The 19842-nt window shown below is 38.4% G+C and overlaps 2 long non-coding RNA genes across 2 annotated transcripts in view; one reads left to right on the top strand and one right to left on the bottom strand.

Moving 5' to 3' along the window:
• Positions 1–19842, top strand: part of LOC144231043 (uncharacterized) — a 256246-nt gene that overhangs the window by 39881 nt on the left and 196523 nt on the right. The gene's annotated exons all lie outside the window — the stretch shown is intronic.
• The window catches only part of LOC144231041 (uncharacterized), a 58710-nt gene continuing 58573 nt past the window's right edge, over positions 19706–19842 (bottom strand). Inside the window, exon 3 of the long non-coding RNA XR_013334964.1 lies at positions 19706–19813. This is a non-coding gene — a long non-coding RNA (uncharacterized LOC144231041). The remainder of the gene's footprint in view (positions 19814–19842) is intronic.

The following is a 19842-nucleotide window of genomic DNA, read 5'->3' on the forward strand; positions in this document are numbered from 1 at the left end:
GAGGCTGTTCTGTGTTGTAGGTGAGTGAGTGATTGCTTTGACTAGGGTGTTGTGTGGTTGTGGAGAGAATTGAAATAATTGGAGAGATACTTATGATGGATTGAGTGTAGGAGTGGCTGACAGAGAGCCATCAAGCCTGACTTCTCTGCTACTGAGTTGTTTAAATGGTTGGATGATGCTGTCTTTTGAGAAAGAAAACCACAGGGGAGGTTTTGCAGGGGAGGGAGCATAGCTCATTTTTTGATACATCACATTTGAAATATTTTTGAGATGTTGAAACACAGATATCAAGAAGAATTTGGATTTTAGAGAGGGTAAATCTTGTCATTTTGTTATTTCTTCTTCTGTTGTGTTTTCAGGTCAGCTTCTTTTGGCTCTCTTCTTATCAGCCTTTTAAACTGTCTTTGTTTGTTGACAAACAAAAAACTCTGAAAAAACTTTTTCCACATCATATTTTTCTAGCCAATGCCCAACCTCACTGACAGATTTCCAGAAGTCCTTGTATTCACTGTTTCTATTGTCCTACCTTAGTCACAACTACACTCACTAGTCTTTTCTGATCTCATCTCTAACAAACAACTTTGCCAAATGGTACAGTTCTCATCTTATTTGACTTGAAATCCAAATTTATAAGACTGTTTATGTAACTTGATGTGTTAAAGGCATTTCATACTCAGTTCATCTAAACCCAAGCTCTTGATCCTTTGCCTCCAAACTTAAAGGTCTTCAGTCCACTCAGTTGCACAAGCTAGAAAACTGGGATTTATTCTTGATATTTTTCATTCATTTTATCACCCTTATCCTGTAGTCAATGATTGTATGTTTGTCATTTCTGCTTCCTAAATATGTGTTGACTCTTCATTTTTGTTGCCTTCACTTTAGTCCAAGGTTCTCAGTTTTGTCACTATTGACATTTAGGGACTGGGTAATTCTTGGTTGAGATGTGCTGTCCTAGCATTTTAGGGCACTGAACAGTATCCATTATATGCTAGTAGTATCACTATCCCTACTTTTGACAACCAAAAATGTCTCCAGATATTGCCAAGTGAGCTCTTGGAGGTGGGAGTATAAAATTCCACTCAGTTGAGAACCATGCTTCAGTCAAAGCCACCATCATTTCTCCCTTGAACTTTTTTAGGCTAGCTGATTTCCTACCCTCCATATCTGATTCATTTAAATCCTTTTTTCATCTATTGCTACAGTGTTTACAAGCACACACACACACACATATACAGACACACCTACCTATTTATATCATTCCTCTGGTCCCAAAAGTGTCTTTGTGTTGCTCTTAGAACAAAAGCAAAATCCTAATATGACCTATAAGACATGACTCAATCTGCCTCTACCCACCCATCCACCTCATTTCTCATTCTATCCTTACCCTCTGTCCACTCTGGCAACACTGACCATCTTTCAGTTTACTGTCTCTACTTCATATTATTTGCCCATGCTGTTCCCTTGTTTGAAATACCCTCTGTCCCCCTTCTTTATCTCCTCATTCCCAATTTGACTTCCTCTATATTTCAGCACATGTGCTTTTTGTCCCCAGAGGAACCTTTCAAAAATTTCTCTGTTACTTGCTGTTAACACCCAGAGGTCTTCTTCACACCATGTATTTATGAACCAATTGTGTAATTGAGTGTTTAATGTCTGTATTTACCTTTGTGAGAATCGGAATCACTTTTTTTTTTTGGTTCTGCAGTATGTCCCTGTTGCTTAATAGGGCATTTTACTCAGAGTTACCACTCAATAAGTGGTGGCTGAATGAATGGATTAGTAAATAATTAAATATGAATGTCAGGTATATAGTCGATATATCAAATTGCTTTGCTAGGGATATTTTATTCTTGTGATTGCATTTAGAAAATTGGAGGCACTATGCTAGTTTCTGATCTACTCAAAGTAAATTTCTGTCTACTTCATGCTGTGAGAAATAAAATTTCCTTGAATATGCTTCGGGCTTTTAAGTTTAGGTGTGCTATACAATATTTCATTCTCTTTTTTCCCCTGTCAACCTGTAGGGGAAACTCTGGCTGGGATGTGGAGGGATATATAAACTTGGCTCATGAAATAAAAACTTGGTATAATGAACTATAAAATAGTTGCAGGGGCTTGCCCACAAATATCTGCAAATTCTATGTATTGCTATTCATATACTGCAATAAAATCACCTCCCCTCTGGGAGTTGGCTGAGAAGAATTTAGTGTTTAATGAGAGGTTGGCTCGATAAGTCATATTTTCCAAATCAGAAAATAAAACTTTAAGAGGAAGAGACTTGGACAACTGTTCCATGAGTTTGTAGACATTAGGACTTGGCTTCAAGCTACTTTTAATTACATAAGCCTGTTGGCAGTATGGTTGGTGAAAAAGGATAGGATACAGAACTTGAATAGTTTCATGTATTGCAATGTTTCCAGTTATTAGTATAATGATCAACACCTACCTATCTATTCAACTATTTAGGCAGAGACTAAAGATATTATTTTCCCTCTTCACATGAAAATAGAAAGAAAGCCATAGATAAAGAGAAAGCAGATGTTTAAGTTTTGTAACAAACAGCAATAATCTGGGGCTGGTTATCTTCATGACTATTCATCTTAAGGAAACATATTTTCCAGTAAAGCTGTCAATGCTCTTGGAATTGTTTTGGGAACTCTAAATGGTATTTTGTCATAACCCTATAATGTCTGGTTGCTACAGGCTTCTGTCTTCATTCACAGCCTAGGTGACATTGGACCAATCATACCACCCATACAGACACACAGTTGAGTGTAGAAACAATGCTTTTAATTTTATTTTTCTGTAGTATAGGAAACAGAAGCCTCTATTTAAATGTTTGTTTGTTTGTTTGTTTGTTTGTTTGAGAGGGAGTGGTAGAGAGAGAGGAAGACAAAAGATCTGAAGCAGTTTCTGAGCTGACAGCAGAGAGCCCAACATGGGGCTCCAATTCATGAACCATGAGATCACAACCTGAGCTGAAGTCCAATGTTTAAAGACTGAGCTACCCAGGCTTGGCAGAAACAGAACACTGAAATGATGCCTCAATAAGTAAATGCTCATGAGTGGTAATATTCCTTTATTTGTTTCCATTGTAAAAATAATGTCACAACATTAAAGAAAGATTGCTTTGCAAATAATACCCATGATCTCATGATTCTAATAAAACTAATTTCCTGTTTACATTTTAAAATCCACTCCATATTTACATACTCAATTACACACTATTTTATAATGGTTCCATTCTATTTCATGAGATCATTGTATAATAATTTAATTAAATTTTCCCCATGTAACTTACACGTTATTTTGAATTTGTATGTCTTTTGCCCAAATTGGGAAGTTTTCATCTATTATCTCTTCAAGTATTTTTCTGCATCAAACATTTTCTTTCTGGAACTCTGATGACATGAATGTTAGCTTTTTTAGTATGTGCCATACATGCTTGAGATTCCATTCATTAATTTCGTTTGTTTGTTTTAAATGTTTTATTTATTTCTGAGAGAGAGAGAGAGAGAGACAGCATGAGCAGGAGAGGGTCAGAGAGAGAGGGAGACACAGAATCTGAAACAGGCTCCAGGCTCTGAGCTAGCTGTCAGCACAGAGCCTGACACGGGGCTTGAACCCATGAACCGCGAGATCATGACCTGAGCCGAAGTTGGATGCTTAACCAACTGAGCCACCCAGGCACCCCTCATTAATTTTTTTTAATTCTCAGTCGTTTAGATAATTTTTTTTGCTCCATCTTCTTATTTACTGATTTATTTGTCATTGTCATTATTGAGTCCACCACTGAATTTTTATTTTAGTTGTATAGTTTATTTATTATTATTATTCTGAATGTTTTTTTTTTTTTTTTTGAGAGACAAAGAGAGACAGCATGAGCAGGGGAGGGTCAGAGAGAGAGGGAGACACAGAATCTGAAACAGGCTCCAGGCTCTGAGCTAGCTGTCAGCACAGAGCCTGACACGGGTCTCAAACCCAGGAACTGTGAGATCAGGACCTGAGCTGAAGTCCGATGCTTAACTGAATGAGCCACCCAGGTGCCCCTTTATTTATTATTTTTAAATGTTTATTTATTTTGAGAGAGAGAGCATATAAGCAGAAGGAGGGGCAGAGAGAGAGGGAGAGGGAGAATCCCAAGCAATACTGACAGCCCAATGTAGGTGGAGGTGACGTTGGGGGGCTTGATCTCATGAACCAGGAGATCTGAGCCGAAATCAAGAGTCAACTACTCAATGACTGAGCCATCCAGGCTTCCCAGTTGCATATTTTAATTCTAAACTCTCTATTTGTTTTTTCCCCAATAGCTTGTCTTTAATATTTTTGTAAACCTGAAGTGTAATAAATGAATTATCACTCAAACTTATTCAAATCCTGCTCTGTTTTGTCCATAAAATTTATGGATTTAAATATTGGCTTTAATAAATCATTGTTGGATATAGAAATTAATTTTGTATGTAATACAAACCTTTTTCTTACAATGTGATATACTGGAAATGTAAGTAAGATTCCTGAAAGTTAGCACTGAGAAATGATCAGGGGAGGTACTGGGATTTTATTTTTTATAGCCCCTAGAGAGGTCTCTTTAGGCTCCCTTGGCAATGAAAACAACTTGAAGAAAAAATAAAAGATGAAAATTTGCCAACATTTTATAGACAGCAGTAGATAGACTATATCTTCTAAAATATGATGGTTATAACTTATTAATCTTTACTCCTGTGAGAATTTTTAAAATAATTTACTTTAAATTTAAATACCACAGGTTTTTTTCCCAGTTGATGATTTATATTGTTTGGTGAAGATATGTTTGGGAAAGTAATTTTACTTACCATTCACTTAAGGCATATTATAATGTTCATAATGTAAAAGGGTAGTGATAATTCTATATGTCTATTAAAACTGCTAAGTTGATTTTTAACAATAAAGCCAATACTTACTGTGCAATAGTATGTGCCAGACACTATTCTAAGGACTCCATCTCTTTATATGTATTAACTAGATAGAGGATTAATTTAGATAATTAAACATATTAATTGAATGAAGCAGATCCTTTCATGATCCCCATTTAAAAATCAGGACATCAAGGTACAGAGAACTTATTCAGTTGCCCCCGTCACCTAATGGCAACTGGAGAAGCCAGGATTCAATTCAGTTATTTTGATTCCAGAGCCTTCTTCCCTTCTCTTCCTTTTACCAATATTATTGAGAATATATGCTAGCCACAGGAGTACATAGATAAAAAAAAAACCCAACCCCTTTCTAAAAGTCTATATGGGAAGCAGACACACAGACAATACAGTATAATAATTATTACAGTGAAAGAATGTACACATGTGCTGTGGGGGGAATGCCAAGAAAGTGCAAAATGGACTTGAAGTTGGATCAGGCTTGGCAAAGGAGATAACAAATGGTTGTCTCTCAAATGTTGCAAAGGTTAAATGCATTTTCACTAAACCACAGATAAAGGTACTGTCTGTTCAGGGAATGTGTCTTTAATTCTTCATAAAAGCAGAACAATTCTGTCTGCACATATGTGCACCATGACTGTTGTACTGGCCTAGGTTCACTTGCAGAAAACAGAAACCATCTGAAGCTACTTTAAATAGAAAGACTTAACACGAAGAATTGGGTGGTTTCAGAATCATTAGAAGAGCTGGAGTGTGGTTCTCTGCCAAGCTTCCAGGAATGAGTATCACAAAAACACATAGAGCTGCCCTGCCAAAGGAATGACATCCTTTGCGATGACCAGCAAGTAGGGGGCACTTCCTTCAGCTTGGGAATCCGGAAGCTGCCAGCTGCCTTTTGGTGCCTCAGTAGCAATCCTTGGATCAGAAAACCACCATCACAACTGCTGGTTCTAAAATCACACCACCTGTCAACTGTGACCACAGAATGGATTCATACTCTCTTAGCCATGAAGCAAGGGACCAGTCACTACACCTTCTGATACAGTAGTTGTAGGAATACAAACACCTCCACCACCAGGCTTGCCAGCAGGAAGACCTGAAGCGTGAAGAGTGGCCTCTATCTCACTGCTCCCCAAGTCTGAATCGCATATGGATCTGAATCATATTTGGAAATTTAGCTACAAGGGAGTCTGAGAATCACCGTTTTAGTCCTGTTTTTGCATTATAGGAAGGTACACTAAAAAGGGTTAAACAGTTATGGAAGGAATTAACTCTGCAGTACCTACCTCATGGCAGTTTCTACTACCTAAGTAGCAGAAAGATAAAGGGAAATACATGGCCAGAATTTTTCATCCTCTGAGTACTGATCTCTTAAGTGTAATCATCTTCACATGTTATGTACTGCTTTTGTTTTTTATTTTTTGTTTTGATGATGTCTCTTTTTCTCGACTGCTATCTTGGATTTATTTTCAGAGATCACATTTTCATTTTTGAGTAGTATTGCTTATGATGAATAGTTGTCCAATGAAAGTGAATTTGAATACTGGAAATAGTATTAAGTAATGGAGAATAAGGTAGATTGTCATACTGAGTAATACTATTTAGATCAACAACATTCACAAGAACATAACACTTTCAGCCAGAGCACTGCCAGAGTGAAGAAAGCAGTCCTGTGACAGTTCAGGCCAAGCGCCTCCTCTGTGACTACCTGCAATGCCTCAATCATTAACTCAGATATTTACTAGACATTTAACAGGTACAGTGCCTGTGCAATGTGTTACAACAGTTAGACATATTTATATGCTGCTTTATAGCTCTTTTACAAAGTATGTATATTATCTTATTGAATATGCATGACCAGTTTGTTTTTCAGAAAGAAACTGACACCCAGAGACTTTAAGAATACCAACTAAATGAATAACTACACTGGATATTTTATTTTGTGTAATTAATTCCATCTGACCAATGGCATTCATATTCCAAGACTGCATCAATTTTGTTTTTCACTTGTGTTTTTTGTCATACAGTTTCTGGGTTGTGTTGGAAATTAGAGAATTCTGACTGAAGATCTTGTTACTTTCCTGTGAACCATATAGAAAATGTCATATTTCATCACTAATGGCTGTTATCTTTAAGTGTTGAATAGCTTCCTTGGAAAGATTTTTATAGAAGGGATACCTTACATTTCATTTTCCTCAAAATTCATTGAACAACATATTTCTCTCATTCAACAATGAGTCTACTTTATAAACTTTACAAACCACACATGAAACATTTATTTTAGAGTCGCACTCATACATATAATTATGGCAAAGCTGTCACTGTGTATATAATTTAATTGCTATAGGTGATAAAGATTTTATATTCTGTTGAATTCATTTATACTTTTTTGTTTTTTTGCACTCCTTTTACTCATTATTTATTCTATTGGAAGGGACAAAAATATGGATGAGTTTTTATTTTATATTTTGATAAATCCTAACTTTAAGCAAATATTTTAAAAATTGAATTTGCATGCCAGCTACCTCATTTCTGATCTTTTCTAACTGACTTTTCCACTGTTAATTAAAAAAAATTTTTTTTAATGTTTTATTCATTTCTGAGAGAGAGAGAGAGGCAGCGTGAGCAGGGGAGGATCAGAGAGAGAGGGAAACACAGAATCTGAAGCAGGCTCCAGGCTCTGAGCTGGCTGTCGGCACAGAGCCCAACAAGGGGCTCGAACCCACAAATGGTGAGATCATGACCTGAGCTGAAGTTGGACGCTTAACCGACTGAGCCATCCAGGCACCCCTCCACTGTTAATTTTTTAAACTTAAAAGTTAATATAATTCTAGTTAGACAATTTTTGAGTCTTTTCTTGATATAAAGTACCCCTCCACCCAGTAAAAACAAAGATAAATCTCTTTTTTAATCTTTCGATTGACCCATCCATCCATCTTATTTATCTATGACCCAGTTTTCCTTATTTACTTTTGTAGTGATTTTCAGGACCATAGTTTTATTAAAGGATAAATGGCTATAAAATATAGAAATCTAGAATCTATAAAATAGGCTATAGAAGTTCCAACTAAATGAAAACCAGTACAAACAAAAGAAGAAAGCCATGGATCTTATGCAAGTGGTATACCCTGTATAAATAAAAATACAAACTTGCCTCTGTTAATAAATGTCAAGATAAGTACAAGATTAGTGGAGATGAAGAAATGACACTACATACTTTTTCTCACTTGGTCCATCTAGTGTTTTGAAGAAGTGAATTAGCTTTCTTAGGTACAGACAGCCAGAAAGTGGTGATATGATGGAAAAGTTAAACTTTTCCTCTTCCACTCTCACTTACGAATTGAAATATGGGCTGTAGTCAGCGTGGGATAATTTTCTGATGGTTTGTGTAATGACTTGCTCAGATGCCTGCCCATGGTTCCTGTAATTCCACACAACTGGGGTCACACAGCCTAATCCTAGAGTTTGTGATCAACTTAATCCCCAGTGAGTAGGGATTGAACAGTTTAGTGCCTTAGTTCAGCATTATAATACCAGCAAACACTTGGATAATGTTTCCTATGTACTGACGCTGTGCTAAACTAGTACATATATATCACTTAATCTTTACAAATAACTGATGAAGTTGGTACTATTATTTCTAGATGTCCAAACTGAAGCACAGATAGTGTAACATGCCCACAGTCACACAGCTCCTAAGTCATAGTGCCAGGATTCAAATCCAGGCAGGCTTGGTTTCACGTCTAGGCTATTAACTGCTGTGTCATATGCCTCCTCTGTATTATACAGCTTTTTCATTAAATCAGTCTCTTTGATCTTGCTCTTAACTTTTTTTTTCTTTTTGCCCTCAGTATAGTAGCTGTGCTTTTTCCTGATCATTACTACTAGTGTTGATAATAATTTCCACTATTTTATTATTAAAAAAATAAGATATTTGCACATGAAAGAGATTTTATAATCTAAATATATGATTAGCTGATCCTCATAAATAATATGGAGAAGTCAAGGTGAGTATTGTTATCTCATTTTACACAGATGAGAAAGAGACTTAGAGAAATTGTACTTTATTCAAAATCACGTAGATAAGAGCCCTTAAAGTGAAGACTTGGATGAGATGTTCTAATTTCAAGTGCAGAGCTCTTTGACCACAATCTCTTCTTCCTATGGTATAACTTTCTTAGTGTAGGGTTTCTCTCTGAGGTCCTGCCTCTTTCTTCAGTCAGCTGACACAGAGACTGCCCACTCCTTCAAGGGGTATCTGTCTTCACCCATGGCAGTTCTGTCCCAAATCACCCATTCAGAATCCAGTGCAACATTCATGCGAGAGATCTGCCCAGACAGCAGCAATGGGTCATTTTGTTTCACCTTCTACTGTTCATCCTTGCAATCTCAGCCACCTGATCCTCTTCCTGCTTATTCTGAGCTTGTTTTAGCCTTCCCAAGGTTTGTGAGAGGTTTGATTGATTGATAGACACCAGGAAAGAGAGGCCTATAATAATACCATTCAAGGCCTGCTAGGTTGTTACTGTGCTTCAGGACCCATTAGCCTTTCTTGAGAAGGCTTTTTGTCATCATGAGTTTGTTCCTAATAAGTTGGATTCATTTTGTTGTCTTTAAGAATGTGACTTTTGGCAATTAATGTTTACTTCAGAGCAAAAACGTTTACTTCAGATTAAAAAAAGAGGTTTAACCTCTACAACATGACAATGATTTTCTAGTCGATGACGTTTCTCAAGTCTCCATAAAATCACCCACTGCTTATGCTGACTGAACGGTTTGGTGGCAGTGCAAGAAAAGATAAATGGCTATTAAATGTTGTATAAAACAAAGAAGCCAAGCAAAGAATAATAAGCACAAAGGTGTGGCTGGTCGGTGTCTGCAAAAGAAGCCCAGTTGAAACTCTGGGAGGCAATCTGGCTTGGAAGACCTCAGTGTGCTCTCTTAAGCACATAACACGCATGACCTTTGGCAGCCAGCTTTGTGAGTCAACTCTCTTCACAAACAGATTTAACTTCGTTTATCATCTCTTTGCAGTAATTCTGGTCAGACTACACATGACAAGTTGTGACAATTTATCAACAGCTCAGAAAGAGCCACAGTCACTCAGGGAGCACTGAGAAAAGAGAAAGCTAAACAATGAGTAAAAATAATTTCTAGAGGTCACAGAGATATGAGTTGATAGCCATGACTATAGATCTGATGGTACCCTCTTGGCACTAAACTCTCTTCATAATACTTCAGAGCACTTGTCCTGATATCTAAACTTATTTAAGAGATTGTAATCTTTGCTTGTATGACACGCTCTGGATGCGACAAGAAAACACCATGCCTTTCTCCTGGGGTGACCTATTCAATCAGAAGGTACTGTGAAAATATACCTTATAGCATAATGTTTATGACCGTGGGCTATAGAAGTCAGGACATAGATTTGTAGCCAGATGTCCACTTCATCCCAGCTATTGTAACTCTTCATATATACACTCACATTTTGCATAAGTGGAGTCTGTTTTTTCTTTTTTTTTTAATACCATATACTTATGTCCCATTGTGTAATGTGTTATTTGCTTCTATCACTTACAAATCCAATCTTTTGACTGACTTGTCTCTTTGTCTTCCTTAAGTTGGTTTTCTACTTATTTATAAAGCTCTTCTTCCATCTTTAGTCTTATCAAAGGCCTTTTTTATTTTCTTCTGTTTTTAGGTTCCTTCCTATTTTTCTTTAGCGCTTCTCTGTGTCAGCTGGTACCTAAGTAAAACTTCAATAAATGTCCCCAAATTAATTTGTGATATTCTTAAATATAGTTTTATGGAAACTAATTCAGTAGTCAATTCTTTATTCCATGTGATTATCCCAGACAAACTCCTTGTTTTTAATTTCCCTCATTGACAGTAAATTTGCCTTCACACAAAATCCTGTAGGAAGATTGTCCTCTTTTTGGTTGCTGATTTCATGGCTGAGATTACCTGTGAGACTGTTTACCAACACTTAGTAGGAAACTAGTGATTTTTATTACTTAAAGTAGTTGTAATTCTTCAAGGACTTTAATTTGTCTCAATTTACCTCATGTGAAATTTGAAAATCACTTCAATTTACCTTATGAAAGATTCTGTAACTATTGTGGAACAGCCCCCAGACTGTGAGTTCACCAATCGTATTAAAGACTGAGTCTCTGTATTTCATGCCTTCAAATAATCAGTTGCTAAGATACCTTGTCAAACAATCCAGCAATTCGATAGTGAATAAAAAGTCTTGTTTTTGCCAAGTCATTCCAGTCAAAACAGGTAAACCATAATAAAAATATAGAAGATTATCAGTGAACTCTTAACCCCTACAATAATGTGGAAAATTGTGATCTGTGCATATATACATTTTCTGGAGAGAAGATTGATTACTATTATTAGATTCCCATTGCCTTGCACAGTGCTTAGCACATTTTTAGGTCTAAGGAAAAACTAGATGAGTGAAATAGGAATGAAATAAGGATTCTAAAAACATTTTTCCTCGTTATTAAAAAAATTAGGAATATCCAGAGCCATATTTTTTTCTCTTTGAATTTTACCTCTATAAAAATCTTTTAGCTCTTTTTCTTGGTATTTCTAGGAGGTAGATATTGGAAGTACTGAATTTATCTTTCATATTTCTTGTATTTTCTTTCACACTTTTAAATTATTTATCCCTTTATGATATGTTCTGGGAAGTTCATCTGCTCAGTCTTCCAGCTCACCAGTTCAACTTCTGCTGCATCTTTTCTACTACTTATTTTATTTAAAGACTTTAATTTTAGTTTCAACACAATTTTTCCATGGCACTTATTATTTTTCTCATTAGCCTGACTTTATTCTTTAGACTTAATGGCCTCTTTTTACTGATCTCTCTCCAGAGGTTTCTCATGGTCTCTGGTTTACTGAGGTTCCTTTTCTTGATTCTGAATGTATTTATGAATTTAAAAGATGATTTTCTATAGTTTTAGAAACCCAAACTGATCAGAGCTGATGGAGATAAGATACTTTGTGTGTCCACCATGTTCAAATAGGAGTTCTTTCATTTTTTTCCCCAAGTGTCATATGAAGTCAGTGATCACTCATTTAAAAGAATAGTGTTTCTTCTTATATTGCCAAAATTATATAACAATGTTGTTAGGTCAAAAATAAAAATATCTAATGAATAAAAGCTAAATTACCTGTCATTCTAGTAAAAAAAAATTACTACTACTAGGGTTTCATATAAATGCTTTTTAATTTATCAAGACTTTCCCAGGACACCTGGGTGGCTCAGTTGGTTTAGCGTCTGACTTCGGCTCAGGTCATGATCTTGGGGTTCGTGGATTTGAGCCTCGCATCAGGTTCTGTGCAGGCAGCTCAGAGCCTGGAACCTGTTTCAGATTCTGTGTCTCCCTCTCTCTCTGCACCTCCCCTGCTCATGTTCTGTCTCTCTCTGTTTCAGAAATAAATAAAAACTATTTTAAAAAAAGATGTTCCTATCTCGTTTTTGTTGAACTTTGGGGATGAAGGGTAAGAAGTGTGGTGAATATCCAGGAACTGGGGAAAATACTCTTAAGGTTAAATTAATAGGGGGAGACACTGTAATGTGATTGCAAGGAGACACTCTCCTTAGCATAGTAAGACCTAAAATGTATGCTTTTAGAGTTGGGAGTGGGACAAGGAGGATGCATAACATGGAAGAGAGCTATCAGAAGGAAATTAACTTTCTCAGTGTAAGTTGTCTTTGATTATTATTGTTGTTGCTGTTGTTGTTGTTATTTTGGTTTTCAGTGAACCAAACAAAAGAATATCAGAAACCCTTGCACAAGATGACACCAACATCATGTCTTCTCTTATCTCTTCTCAGGTTGGGAACCTTCCTCTCCCACTATCCCATACCATAATGAGGGAAAGAATCACTGTAGAAAGATATGTGAAAAATTTCACATAACTAGCACAGGAAGCTAGGAAAATTTCTAAGTTACAGGAAAACTTGGAGCTTTTACCACTTGGTAAATGAACACAGCTCTGTTTGAAGGAGGGGATGTAGGGGGATTTGGGACTAGGAGACGGCACTGAAAGCAATGAGGTGTTGGTGGAAGAGGATAGCAAGATGAGAGGTGGGGATGTATATACCATTCTCTACTACCTTAGACGATATCCATGTGGGGATCCCTAGAGAGGCTGAGCAGTGGGTCTCCATGCTTGTGTATGGTGCTCTGGGAGGACCATTAGATAAACTAAAGGTGAGAAGTCCTTCTTAGTTTCATCTTTCCAAACTCACTACAGTTGGAGTCAGCCACTGTGAACCTAGGATAAAGAGTTGATTGAGACTTATTAGGGTATGTGTCTTGCTGAGAAACATGAACATTAGAGTATGTTCATATAGCTGAGAAAAGTGAACAGACCACATCTCTCACCTCCACCTGGTCAATGACAGACATCTAAGACACTTTTAATGTGTTCAGTGATGAAGGTGGTCCAGCAGGGAAGCTATTTTTTGTTATTATGAGGCTAGAAAAGCAGCAAGACCATTCCTATGCCTGTAGCACTTTTCTGCCCTGTTGTTTGCTTAGCTAAACTAACTTCCACCCTTACTTCTTGTCCCAGCTGAGGTGCTTCCTCCAGGAAGAAGGTTTCTTTCAGGTAAGATAATGCTCTTTCTGTTCTCTCCCTTTTCCTTGCCTGCAGTTGGCATGGCACCCTGTACTACCCCTGTCCCAGCAGACTTTACATTGCAGTTGCCTACTGATTGTTTGTATTCCCAGACTGAAACATATAAGGACAAGAATGTTTATACTATATGTACGATCACACTTGGGACATCCAACTCCGTGCCTGGAATATATCTGATGCTTAGTTTGCTTTGCTGGCAGAATCTATTATTAAAGAACTAAATAATAACCATAGGTAAAACTTGTAGAGTGACTGCCGCATGCTAGGCTGGATTTTAGAAACTTCACATATATTAACTTATTTAATCCACACAAAAGATAGGTAATACTTATTATATACTTATTATTATATAATCAGTATTATATATTATATCTATTATATATAATAGAATCTATTATATATATAATCTACATAGATAGATATATCTATATCTATTATACATAATAGAATAATTTGGACTACCTAAGTAGGTACTATTAGAAAGGATTTAAGCTTTATAGATGAGTAGACTAAGGTACAGAAGTGTTAAGGAACTTGCCAAAGTTCATACAGCTAGGGAATGGTAAAGCTAGGATTTTAATTCAGTTGATCTAGTACCTGAATGTATGTCCTTACCTACAATATTATATTGCTTCTTAACTAAGGTATTCTCTATCCCCAATAATTTGAAATAATATTTTTTTCACTTAAAAGAGACCTATTATCCTGGACAACTCTGACATAAACATAAATATCCTCCCAAGAATAACAAAGAGCCAGTTTATGAGAACTATACTTGCATGCCGGAGGACAATTATTTTCCTGTAGTTAAAAGAAATCACTTACCAAATAAGATGAAAGATGTGAAACAGGCTTGGGTTTTTTAATATTGTTCTTGACATAGAGACTGGACAATGTAGTTTATTGTTCACCTGACAGAGATCCAACAAAGAGGTCAGTAGCCCTGTGGAATTATATTTTCAAATGATAGCTTCTTCTCTCAGTACAAACAATAGTCATGGTGGGCAAAATTTCAAGTATGCATCTCCTAGGTATAATGAAATACATCGAACCTTAGCCCTTTCGCCCCCCTGAGATCAGCTACACAATGCACCTGGAAGTAGGAGTATTGCTAGGTTTAATCTGGGTGTGGGTAACGTCTTATAACAGAAGTTGAGGAATTGGGCTTATAGTCTTGCTTGCCTTTCAACTAAAATGGTGAGCTTGGCCACATTATTTAACTTCTTGTGCCCAATGTAGCTCTTCTAAATGTCGCCCTCCATGACCAAACTAGAGACTGATCTTTGACCTCGGTTCTCCTGCTCTTCCTTTCAACTGCTCAGCAATAAAGTCAGCATTTCCATCTTAAGTTATTTTTAGTGGCAGCCCTGTAAGCAACCCAATCTCAGAAATACTGAGGACCAAATGGTTGTCCATGTGCAAGTAGTAGAACTAGGGATAAATCTTTCCAAGTGATTTCTGGAGGTTGGCTGCTTCTGAAGTGGGAAGAGGGTGTTGAGTTATCAGGATGCTTTTGGTTAAAGTAATGGGAAACGAATTCAGCCTCACTTATACTGTGTAAGTAGTTTTAAAAGTTTCACATAACCTCCATGGATAAGGTAGGCATTAGGCTTGTTATACGAGGCTTCTAAATTTATTTCTCTGAGATTCTATTAACTTTATTCTCTTCCTTGTGTTAATTTTATCTTCTGGTTGATTGAAAGATGGTGGCAGTATTTCAGACATCTCATTTAAATGTGAACATGTATGGAAGAAGAAGAGTCTGTTTCTCTTGTCTTTCTCCACAGTAATGAGACTATTCCCAGAAGTGCCCCACATGACTCTCGTCATGTCTTATTGGCTGGAATTGTATTAAATGTCTACTGCTAAGCCAATCACTGACAAGGAAATTGGGTTACCATGACTGGCTTAGATTCTGACAGTTTTGCCAGTTTATTAGTTGCTTTTGTGAAGAGGCAGAGCTCTGATGTTCCCTACTCTACCATTTATGGCAATGTCACCTTTTAGATTTCTGATTGGCTTAGATTAATCAACATTTACCCTTGGAGCTGAGGATGCATGGATTATTCTTAGAAGAGAGAGAATCCAGACACATCAGGCTTAACAAGGAGAAATGGGCAACAGTGTTTACTATGAGAGATGATTATGATAAAAGAGAGGCCTCATGGAGGAAGGAAGGTGATTATAGAGGAGAGAGTATCACTGGAGGAGGGTCTTGAGCCAGAGCTGTGAAAGGAACAATCCACCAGTGGAAAAGACAGCAGTCTTTGGAAGAGGACAGACTCAGTTTCCAAATCTGCCTCATCACCCTCTAGGTATACTAACGTGGGGAAGTCAGTTAACTTTGTTGTATGTCAGTCTCATAATCACAGTAGAGTGAGGATAATAATTTTCCCATTTTTAAAAAAATTTTTTTTAAATTTTTATTTATTTCTAGGAGAGAGAGAGAGAGACAGCATGAGCAGGGGAGGGTCAGAGAGAGAGGGAGTCACAGACTGAAACAGGCTCCAGGCTCTGAGCTGGCAGTCAGCACAGAGCCCGACGCGGGGCTCGAACCCACGAACCGCGAGATCGTGACCTAAGCGAAAGTCAGATGCTTAACTGACTAAGCCACCCAGGCGCCGCTAATTTTCCCATTTTTGAATGGATAAGAAATGTAAAACGTCAAAGGGAGCTTGGTGCATCATAGATGGTTATCTTTATGCTGATGATGTGATGCTGTTGTGTGTTGTCTTTATGCTGTTCCCTCCTGGAACAGAGAGGTTAGCAGAGCAAACTGAGTAGGGAGTTGCTGGAAATTGAATGACTGTGGTGAAATCACAGTACTCAGCCTTAACTGAGTGGTTTTCACATGCCAGGGATCATTTATTGATTCTGTCAACATATTGTTACTGAGTGCCTACAGTGTGTCAGGCCCTGTTCCTGGCACTGGAGATGCAGCAATAAAGGACAAGAGGTAAACACCTCAGCTCTCAAGGAGTTTACAGCCTGGCGGGGGGCAGGGGGAACGGACACAAGTGAGAGTGTAAAGCATTTTGAGTGTGAGACAGTGCTGAGTTCTGAGAGGAACTATAAGGCAGAGAACAGGATAGAAAGATGGGGAGTTGCAAGAGCGGGGGAGGAAAGCTTAAACAGAGGGTCCAGGGAATGTCTTCCATTTTTTAAAAATTCATTTTTGAGAGACAGAGAGAGACAGAGCAAGTAGGGGAGGAGTAGAGAGAATGAGGCACAGAATCCAAAGCAGGCTCCAGGCTCCAAGCTGTCAGCACAGAGCCCCACACAGGGCTCAAACCCACAAACTGCGAGATCATGATCTGAGCAGAAGTTGGATGCTTAACTGACTGAGCCCCCCAGAGACCCCCAGGGAATGTCCTCCAGGGGAAGATGATGTGTGATCAAACAATTGGAGGATGTGAGGGAGTAAGCCGTGTGGTCTTCTGAAGGAGGGGATCTCCAAACAGAGGGAACAGTAAGTGGAGTGTGCTTGGAAAGTTCAAAGACGAGCAAAGAAGACAGTGTGGCTGGAAAACCGAGCAAAGCAAAGATAGGAGGTGAGGTCAGAAAGGTGGCAGGTGAGATCAGGTGGGGGGGTTTGTGGAGCTTTGAATGTGATTTCATAGACTTTGGAGTTCATTCTGAGTAATACAGAAACTTGTGAAGGGTTTTCAGCAGAGGAACGGTTATTTTCTTTCGCTCTTCTTTTGATTCTCTTCCGTTTGCATTTCTTTTATTGTAAATTATTTTTTACAGTTAATTTTTCTGTCAGTCCCTCCTCAGTCTTTCAGTGAATATTAATATTTCCTGTATGTGTAACAGCTATTTTCTCCAGACTCCTCGATGTCCTTCCTCTGCCCGGAAACTACTGTGAAGTGGTTTCGCAGTGTATCAGTAGTTTCATTTCATTTACCAACAACGTGTGGACGTAACCTCTGCCTACTTTTGCCCGAGAGGACCTTTGACATGTCCTCAAGGAGGTCAGTCTTTGGTTTCGGGAAATCCTTAGGAGACTGGTGCTCTTTAAAAGCTGCCTCCCAGCCCTTGAGCTGCCGGGCTAGAGCCCATGCTGGGGTTGGCGGGTGCTCCCTGTCCTGGTCTTCTCCATGGTGACGTGGGATGGACTTCCCAGGGGCCGCTGCCCACCTGATGGCGTGACAGTCTCTGCTGGGAACCAACAGTGAGGTCAAGGCTGGAGCCTCCCTCTTAAATCAGCTTGTCCTCATCCCACGGGACCTCGATGACAGCCTGCATGTCATTTGGATGGTAGATGCGATGTAACAACACGTCAGTCGTGATTATTCTCACCTCCCCTTTGAGGCACATGTCTCTTATTCTCTCCCCTGCTGCTCTTTCAAAATTTGTACCCTTGTCCCTCTGTGCATATGAGAAATTCCTCAGCACTATATTTTTATTTATTAATTCCTCTTTTGGCAAATCCCGAGCTCATATCTTATTTGTTGCTATTTTTCATTATTTAAAAAAAATAATTCTATTTCTTAAATCTATGCTAATTCTTATTTTCCTGTGTTTTCTATGATAATTTATAATTCTCTTTAAACAAATGTTCTCCATTTTTTAAATTTGTATGAATATTGAAAATACTTTTTATAATTCTTAGGTGGAATATTCTTTGAATATTAATTGCCCGAAAGGGATTCTTTTTCCAGTCATAGATTTTGTTTGTTGCCTTTTTTTTCCCTCTGACCCGGGGCTTGATCCCACAACCCTGGGAACACAACTTGAGCTGAAATTCACCAACTGAGTCACTCCAGGCGACCCTCTTTTTTTATTGTGAGCTGCTGGGTTTTTTTTTAATGTTTACTTATTTTGAGAGAGACGGAGCACACACAGGCTTGTGATGGGGGAGGGGCAGAGAGAGAGGGAGAGACAGAATCCCAATCAGGCTCCAAGTTGTTATTGCAGAGCCCCAAGTAGGGCTTGAACTTATGAACCATGAGATCATGACTTGGGCCAACATTAAGTATTGGACACTTAACTGATGGAGCCACCCAAGCACCCTGTTAGCTGCCTTTCTTAACAGTGGATTTCTTCCTGGGATGTGTGCAGGATCGGTTTTTGAGTGGGATGATTTTATCTTCTCTTTTTTCTTTTGTGCTCACCACCTCCTTGGCTAGTGGTTTTCTCTGTTGTCTCCATCCAGGTCTCAGGGCCTCCAATCTAGAATCAGGTTAATGGATTGGGGCTCCTGCTTTGTTGTGAGATTTGATATAGTGCATATCCCGTCTGGGAGCCAGTTCCTGAGGATGGGGTCATGCTTTGCCAACCAGCTTCATTGAGCCCACATTTCATAAAGCCTTGGTCTCTGGATGAAAGTGGTTTCATCACCCTCTTCCTATGAGCAGTGAGGCGGGGAGGATGGGCAGGAGGGAGTACTTCCATGCCCGCACTGGCTTTAAGCAGTGAGTTGGATCTTATCCCTTGTCTTCTGTGAATGTTAAGTCATCCCATCACTGTCATTTCAACTGCTTCTTCCTGTTTCCAGACTGCAAACCCTGGAGACTGGGCTTTAGCCATACTCCCTGCTTTGGGTTTCTGTTCCGGTTCTAGGCCATAACAATGTTTACTTTGTTTTGAACCCTGGTTGTATATTTTGGATTTTCTCTTGTTACATTTTTCAGTTATTCTTTGGAAGCAAAAGGGTATATCATAGTATGAAGTTAATTCACCATCTTGACTGAAGTGTTCAAGTAGATATTTAGGTAGAAATTTATAATGCTAGGGCCACCTGGGTGGCTCAGTTGGTTAAGCATCTGACTCCTGATTTCAGCTCAGGTTATGATCTCACAGTTGTGAGAGCCCTGAGTTGTAGAGCCTGCTTAAGATTCTCTCTCTCACTCTCTCTCTTTGTGTCTCTCTCTGTCTCTTTCTCTCTCTCTTTCCCTCTTCCCCTCCCCCACTCATGCTCACATGCATACTTATACTCATGCTGTCTCTCTGTCTCAAAAAAAATTAAAAAATAAATAAATTGAGAGTGCTAATTGTGTCAGTAAGTTGTGTAACCAGTCAAACTATAGTTTTCTTATCTGGATATCTCAGTCTACTTGGGTTGCTACAACAAAACACTATAGACTAGATGGCTTAAACAACAGACATTTATTTCTTACAACTCCAGGGGCTGAGAAGTCCAAGGTCAAGGTGCCAGCACATTCAATTCCTGATGAGAGTCCTCTTTCAGGCTTGCAGATGGCCACCATTTGTCTGTGTGCCCACAGGTTCTTGTCTTCATGCTAGGGGAGAGAGAGAGAGAGAGAGAGAG

The sequence above is a fragment of the Crocuta crocuta genome, unplaced genomic scaffold (genome assembly GCF_008692635.1).
Source record: "Crocuta crocuta isolate KB4526 unplaced genomic scaffold, BGI_CrCroc_1.0 scaffold4, whole genome shotgun sequence".
NCBI lineage: Eukaryota > Metazoa > Chordata > Mammalia > Carnivora > Hyaenidae > Crocuta > Crocuta crocuta.